At 36.4% G+C, this 6,000-nt stretch overlaps 1 pseudogene; it reads left to right on the top strand.

The window, feature by feature from the left end:
- Window positions 1–4,239: 4,239 nt before the first annotated feature.
- Window positions 4,240–5,864, top strand: LOC143640499 (TNF receptor-associated factor 4-like; annotated as a pseudogene).
- Window positions 5,865–6,000: the final 136 nt, after the last annotated feature.

Here is a 6,000-nt window from a genome sequence, read left to right as displayed (position 1 = left end):
GGAAATAAAAAGAGAAAGAAAGGAATGGGAATTCTGTCAATCAAAATCATTTTTATCACATCTAATTACTGTGTAAAGGAATTGGGTGTCACATTATTATTATCATTACAACATACTTTCTATGTTCAGTAATCTATTTCTGACCTTGTTTGGGGAATTAATAAGGGAACAACTTTTATACAAAGAACACTCTACATGGTGACACTTATACAAGAGTTGAAAGTATTTTCACACATTTCTCATCAAGTGTGCACCTATAGTGAACCAAAGGCTTCCAAAATTTTAGTCATATCTTATGAGAAAAAATAAATTACAATTAAAGAGCTATGTATTTTTTTCAAGTCTGAAAATCAGCATATAAAAGATCTTACATTTGAAACTGCCTCTCTTTTGTGCTTCTGCCCCACAATGAAACTCTCAGCATGTATGCTGAAAGTCTTCTGTGGAAAAAACCAGCATCACCCATTTTCTGTGGTTTATGGCCAAAAGCCAAGACTGACCTAGTAACAGTAAAGCATTTAAATACCCTGTCATGACTCTGTCATTAGTTTACATTTTGCCCTCAAGAAAAGTATAAATTTTTTTTAGAAAAAAATTAACATCAACTGGATTCTTGTCAGGTTTTTCACATTTATCTCTCCACACTTGCATTACTGTCTCATTGCTCTAGATTCTAGTGATATTGCACCACTGGTGATTCCACAAGTGTTCTTTCTTATCTCATTGTCTTCATGCCCCTCTTCTCTCTGTGTCACAATTTCTTCTTTTCTTTCAAGTGTTACATTACATATCAGTTCCACTGAAGTACCTCAAACACTGAAACAAATTTGGGACAGAAGTCCCTTCTAAGGTTTCCAGTAGTATCCTGTTTTATCCCTGTCATAATGCCAATGACTCTATTTAAATCAACTGCTTGCTGATTTTCAAGCTATGGTATATGGCTGTTGAGTGGTTTCCATTATCATTTCCATGTTGTCATCCCAGAGCTTGCCAGAATACCCTAGAATATGGTTGTCAAATTCATGCATAAGTGGTGGAAAATCAAAAGATCTGATACACAGTCATAATGATAACTTTGTATGAAAATATGGGTATATTTCTTTTCATAGTAATTTTGTATTGTGGACATACATATCAATTTTCCATTCTTATGATCAATGAAAAGTTCTCAACTTTTTTACTGATTCATGATTATAAAATCTTTGAGACAAATTATAATTCTTTTTCTCTCCTCTTGCTACAGAATTTGAATCTTGATTATGGGAGCTTCTGCCTGAACAATTACTAATAATCCAAGACAAGTTCCACTTTTGAAAAAAACTATAAGGATATACAGAGATATTAAAAAAAACATAAGAAGAATAATATTGTGTTTTTCAAACTGTTGATATAATATTTGTATTGTTTGATGAAATGTATGTTGTAAAAACTTTACTGAAAAGGATATGTGTATCATATATATAATGAAATTCTCAAAATATGAAGCTTTATATACATCTGTAAGAAAATTTGAAGTGCATGTGCAAACCAGTTTTTATTTAGATGTTTTCAAATTGTCTAAATGCTAACATTTAAACTTCATTCATCAAGCAAATGGTCAACACTACTTTGGTAAATCTAAATATCATATTAATAATAGAAAATATGTATTTAAAAAATGTATCCCTGAATATGGATCCAGAGATTTAGGTAACATTACTTTGGTATTCCATTTACTATATTGACTAATGGGTTAATGAATTAGAATTTTAATATTGTCATCAAACATAGAGCCTTTCAATTTTTATAATTTTTATTTGAAGCATTGACTTAAGACTTCTTTCTAATAAAATCAGTATTTGATTAATAGTTTTTTTTTTTAAATTTTCTCTTTGTTTATAAAATCTTGGAAAATAATAGTGAAGTTTCAGATTCTAATATAAAGTACTTTTGTTCACTGAATAATTTTAAAATGAATTGCTGATATATGCTGTCATTTATGATATTTTTAGTATTTTCTACAGATCAGAACATGCTAGATAACTACAATACAACCTTCATTATCAATGATTTTTCAAATATTGCCAAGTAACAGAATACTTGTTAATCAAATAAGTTTTCTTCTCAGGGAGAAAGCATGTAGAATGTGCTTAAGATGGATTTTCTGGTTTCTTTGTGATTGGAACTAGATCACATGTTTTTTGGCAAGAGTATCATAGAATCAATTCTCTGATTTTCTCTTTGAGTCACATCATGTGACATATAATATCCTCACTACTGCTGATGGTAATATTGGTTATTAAGGTGGTATTTGCAGTATTTTACTTTGTAATTAAATTTTTTGTAGGGATAGAGTTTGAGACTATAAATATCTTTGTAATCATCAACCACTATTTTTTTATTTAATTATACCTATACAGATTCACGGTTTATTTTATTGAGTATGTTGTTACTTGTTAATATTTTAAAGAAATGTTTTTCTTTCAGAAATATTCTTTTTTTGACAGTTTCAGGTTTATAGAAGATTTATAACAGCAGTACAAAAAATCCCTAGGAAATATTTCTCAAATGTTACTATTTTATTAACTTGTTTTACCTCTTTTTCTCCATTTCAAAAAAGGTACATGATAAGAAAATTAAATTATGAATATCTACTCTACAAACCTTAGTCAAAATTTGTCAGTTATTTCAACAATTGTCTTTGAACCAAAATAAATTCAATTTTTGGAAATTTTAATAACAATTATTCCCTGTGTACAGTGGTCTCATTTTTTTCTGTTTCTTTTAATCTGGGACAATTAGTGAGTTTTTATGGGCTATTTATGTTATCTATGATTTTGAATGCTGTATACCAGTAGTAGTTTTTTAAATTTTCTTTCAGTTTAGAATCATATGATATGTTTTCATGAGTGAATTCAGATCATGCCATTAGAGGAAGACCATCATGCATACAATGCCTAGTTCTTACACTAGAGCATATTCTGGCAGCACTGACAGACATGGTCACAAACTATGGTCAGCCTCTATTAATGGTGGAAAACTTGTAGGATCTAGAGTTAGCCTCTACTTAAAAGTAAGCAAATATCTAGGGCCTCAATGACACAGGCACAAAAAACTGTGGAAGTATGTAGTGTCACTTTGTTCCATCACTGGTTATTTTTTGCTAATTATTTGGTTAAGAAGTATCTGCCAGGTTGGTCCATGATAAACCTAGTATTTATATACCCTTTGTGTTTCATAAATATTTTGGATGGTGTCACTTTGTGACTTTATAAATATCTGTTTGGTCCTTAAATTTTCATCCACTAGAATTAATATTTTATGGATAATTCCTCCTTGTGTCAAATGATTAATATGTGGTGGCCAAATTATAATTTTTTAAATTTGATTCTACAAAAACAAATATAGTAAAACTAACCATAAGTGGGCAAGAAGATAAAGCTTATAATTTTGGAACTCACATGCCTATATATAAACACCTGCTGCTATTTAATGCTGATTACACATCTTTTTGATGTGTTCCCATTTATACTGGAGTACTTTTCAGTTTCTCACAAAACAAGGTGTTTCAAACACATCATTTATTTTTTTTGTTCCAGACCTGTAATTAGCCATTTATCCTATAAGGTCTGTTCTCTGTTAGAGGAGAAATGTCTGACCAGTATTTGTGATGGTTGTCAGTATTGCATTTGGAGTTTTCATGTTAAGGACAGTTATATATATATATATGTATGTATGTGTGTGTGTGTGTATATATATATATATATATATATATATATATATATATATATATATATATATATATATATTCTTTTTAATACTTTTTTAGTTGGTAATGGTCCTTTATTGGTGTATGGTACTGAGAATCAAACCCATTGCCTCACACATGCTCGGCAAGTGCTCTACCACTGAACCATAACCCCCAAATGTGCATATTTCATATAAAAAACATGCAAGAATCTTTTGTATATATCCTGCTTTTGCATGTATATATTCATATAAAAAGATTTATACTGATATACTACATATGCATATGTAAAAATTATTCAATTTAGAATTTTCTTATGAATTAGAAATAGTCCAAATATTCTTTAAGAATTCTGTTTTTACATCTGTAAAATAATGTAGTATGCAATCATTTTTTAATTGAAGAGAGATTATAGACTATATAGTATTTCAAATATAAAGCATATTTCAAACACTTAGTGGCTTTGGGCGGGGCTGCCAGCCCTGCTTGCCAGTGTCTGCCACTCTCCCGCCATGCGCAGCTTCCACTACAAGTTCTTGGAGAAGTCCAAGCGCCGGCTGCTGTACCCTATGTGCAGGAAACCCATGTGCAAGCCCCTGCAGGTTTCTACCTATGGCCACCACTTCTGTGACACCTGTCTGCAGGAGTTCCTCAGTGAAGGAGTCTTCAAATGCCCTGAGGATCAACTTCCACTGGACTATGCCAAGATCTACCCATACCCAGAGCTGGAGGTCCAGATGGTAGGCCTGCCTATCCGCTACATGCAAGTGAGGAGGGCTGCTGCTGGAGTGGGCCACTTTGTCATTTACAAAGACACCTGAATACCTGCAGCTTCAATTTACTTCCCTGCCCCAATCCCTGTCCTGCCAAGCTGAGTCACTGTGATCTGCCTGCAAACTTGCAACACAACTGCCCCAAGTGGCGCCTCAAGTGCGAGTTCTGTGGCTTTGACTTCAGTGAGGAAGACTTTGAGAGCCATGAGGGTATGTGCCCCCAAGAGAGTGCGTACTGTGAGAACAAGCATGGTGCCTGCATGATGCGGTGACTACTGGCCCAGCATGCAAATTCTGAGTGCCCCAAGTGCACCCAGTCTTGTACCTGTTGCACAAAGGAAGTCAATAGGTACAGAGTCACCAGTACCAGTGCCCAAGGCTGCCTGTGCCCTGCCCTAACCAGTGTGGCATGGGCACTGTGGCTCAGGAGTATCTGCCAAATCATCTGACGGACAACGGTAGGACTACCTTGGTGTTATACCCGTTCAAATACTCTGGTTACATGAACAGGGTCAGATGCCCCTTCTTCCTGTCAACCCCTCTTTAGGCCATGAAGTCCTAAATGAAGGCTAGGGTTCCTGGGAGTTTAGTTCTTTGAGTTCCTTCCCCCTGCTGTCCAGCTGCAGATGCTTCCTAGGACACTGTCTTCCTTATGCCTAGTTGGGCGCCTTCTACCCCTGTGTCTTCCCTTTTTGGTAACAGTCCTCCCTTCCCTCATTGCCTGGGGCTTTGCCAACAGTGCTTTAAGCTGGGAATGTTGTGGCATGTGGAGGAGAGTGTGAAGCCACCTCTGGCTATGAAGTGTGCTCTGGTGAGCCAGCATTGACAGGAGCTTCAGGAGCTGCATGGAGAGCTGCAGGAACTATCAGTAGGCAGTGATGGAGTGCTCATCTGGAAGATTGGCAGCTATGGGCAGAGGCTAGGAGAGGCCAAGCCCAACCTTGAGTGCTTCAGCCCAGCCTTCAAAACACATAAGTATGGTTACAAACTACAGGTGTCTGCACTCCTCATTGGCAATGGCAGTGGTGAGGGCACACATCTCTCTCTGTACATTCATGTGCTACCAGGCACCTTTGACAGTCTCCTTGAGTGGAATTTTGCCCGTCGTGTCACGTTCTCCCTGCTAAATCAGAGCAACCCAGGGCTTGCTAATCCATAGCCTTTCATTGAGACTTTCCACTCTGACTCAAACTGGAAAAATTTTCAAAAGCAAGGCACGTGGTGAAGCTCCTTAAATGAGAGTTCTCTGGGCTTTGGATATCCCAAGTTCATCTCCCACCAAGATATCCGAAAGGGAAACTGTGCAATGCGATGCAGTTTTCATCCGTGCCTCTGTTGAACTGCCCAGGAAGATCCTCAGCTGAGTGCCGAGATTGCAGGCTCAAGGGGAGAAGGGGGTATGGATGGGACATGACTTATCAGGCTACTGGTTGAACCTGGAGAGGGGGCTGGACCCCCCTTTCAGCTGCTTATGCTGCCTCGGTTGTTACCCTGTTCTCC

Source organism: Callospermophilus lateralis, unplaced genomic scaffold (assembly GCF_048772815.1).
Source record: "Callospermophilus lateralis isolate mCalLat2 unplaced genomic scaffold, mCalLat2.hap1 Scaffold_312, whole genome shotgun sequence".
Classification (NCBI taxonomy): Eukaryota; Metazoa; Chordata; class Mammalia; order Rodentia; family Sciuridae; genus Callospermophilus; species Callospermophilus lateralis.
The sequence above is the reverse complement of the archived record's forward strand: the minus strand, read 5'-3'. Positions and strand labels throughout refer to the sequence as shown.